Source organism: Propithecus coquereli, unplaced genomic scaffold (assembly GCF_000956105.1).
Source record: "Propithecus coquereli isolate 6110/MARCELLA unplaced genomic scaffold, Pcoq_1.0 Scaffold10, whole genome shotgun sequence".
NCBI classification, from domain to species: domain Eukaryota; kingdom Metazoa; phylum Chordata; class Mammalia; order Primates; family Indriidae; genus Propithecus; species Propithecus coquereli.
In genome coordinates, this window is record NW_012133858.1 from 6,713,250 (window position 1) to 6,715,040 (window position 1,791).

Consider the following 1,791-nt stretch of genomic DNA (forward strand, 5'->3'; position numbering starts at 1 on the left):
TGGGATCTGTTATCTATTTCATATGGCTTTCACATTTTCATATGCCTGTAGTTTTCTCTACCCTACTACACTGAAAGTATTTCAAGCCATACAGATTCTCTTATGCTTCTTTACAACTTGTACAACCAACTATTACCTAAGATAGAGCCCTGAAGGAAAAGAAACTCAATGAATTCTGGTATTCTGAGTGACTGTTAGAAATAATAAATATATCAGTCCACTCCCCACCCTCCTCTTCTTTCAGTTTCTACACTTCCAGTTCTTGCCTCCTTGCCTATGAGAGTTGTTAATATGATGTACCTTGAGCTCCCTGAAATAAACTTATTATGTATATAACTTCTTCTCTCTATCCATACATCTTGACCCCAAACTCAGCATAAGAAAGGTATATATGGCCGGCCAAGGTGGCTCATGCCTGTAATCCCAACACTTTGGGAGGCCAAGGCGGGAAGATTGCTTGAGACCAGCCGGGGCAACAGAGAAAGACCTGTTCTCTACAAAAAAATTAAAAAAAAGAAGAAGAAGAAGGTTATATAACCTGGTAGTTTGGAAACTCAAGGAATAACCCAAGCAAATCATAATCTTAACAATCTAACTGTGTGGCCTCGCTTTCTTTTAAAAGAAGAAAACTATGATTTTATACATGAATTAACTGAAGTCATATAGATTTTTTTTTTTTTGCCAAGAAAAACTGGCAACTAAAGCCACAGTAGATGAAACTTCTACTATGTAAGGTAGCAGAGCACATAAGTGTTTGTATTGTTTATTTCTACTAGAAACAGCAGATTTAAAAATAACTATGTAAATAATGTTACTTATATAAAACTGGTCAGTTTACCACCTAGATTTTGTCTTACTAGGTTTAGTTTATTTGCAACTACAATATAAGGAGCTCAATAAATGGAGATAAACCTTAGGCACATCTCTTTCAAGAAAAATATACAGTTAATGCAATATAAAAAGCATTTACAGGCCAGGCATGGTGGCTCATGCCTGTAATCCTAGCACTCTGGGAGGCCAAGGCAGGAGGATCACTTGAGCTCAGGAGTTTGAGACCGGCCTGAGCAACAGTGAGACCCTGTCTCTACTAAAAACAGAAAAAATTAGCTGGGCATGATGGCATGCACCTGTAGTCCCAGCTAGCTACTCGGGAGGCTGAGGCAGAAGGATCACTTGAGCCCAGGAGTTTAAGGTTACTGTGAGCTGGGCTGACGCCATGGCACTCTGGCCTGGGCACAGAGCAAGACTCTGTCTCAAAAAAAACAAAAACAAAAAACCCGAACAAGGAAACAAAAAAAAAAGAGCATTTACAGAGCACCTAAAGCCATATAAAAGCAGCAGACTCCAGGTCTTCCTCCGCACTGCTCTGAATAGCCTAATTTAGGGAAAGATAAAACATGAATGAATCAAGTACTAGAAGAATCATTTTGGTAATCCCTCTGTAAAAACCTTTCTAGTTTTCTGAATTTTAGGAAATGATAGGATAAAACTATTTTAGTGATGTAAATTGTTTGAATAATGGTATGAATAATAATCTATTGGGCCAGCCAGACTGAGAACAGAGATGCTACATATTAAGAATCTGTTATAACAATGAACACTGTACACAATTCTCTTATCTAGGGAGTTTATTGACTGTGACAAATATAGCACTCTGGTGTGGGATGCTGATAGTGAGGAGGGCTGTGTGCGTGGGGAGACAGGGCACATGAGAACGCTGTGCTTTTGTACTTTCTGCTCTATCTTGCAAAAACTGCTAAACCTAAAATTACTCTAAAAAATAAAGTATAT

The 1,791-nt window shown here is 38.3% G+C and overlaps 1 protein-coding gene across 1 annotated transcript in view; it reads right to left on the minus strand.

The window, feature by feature from the left end:
• SNX4 (sorting nexin 4) overlaps positions 1-1,791 on the minus strand; it is a 108,839-nt gene that overhangs the window by 58,170 nt on the left and 48,878 nt on the right. The window lies entirely within an intron of this gene.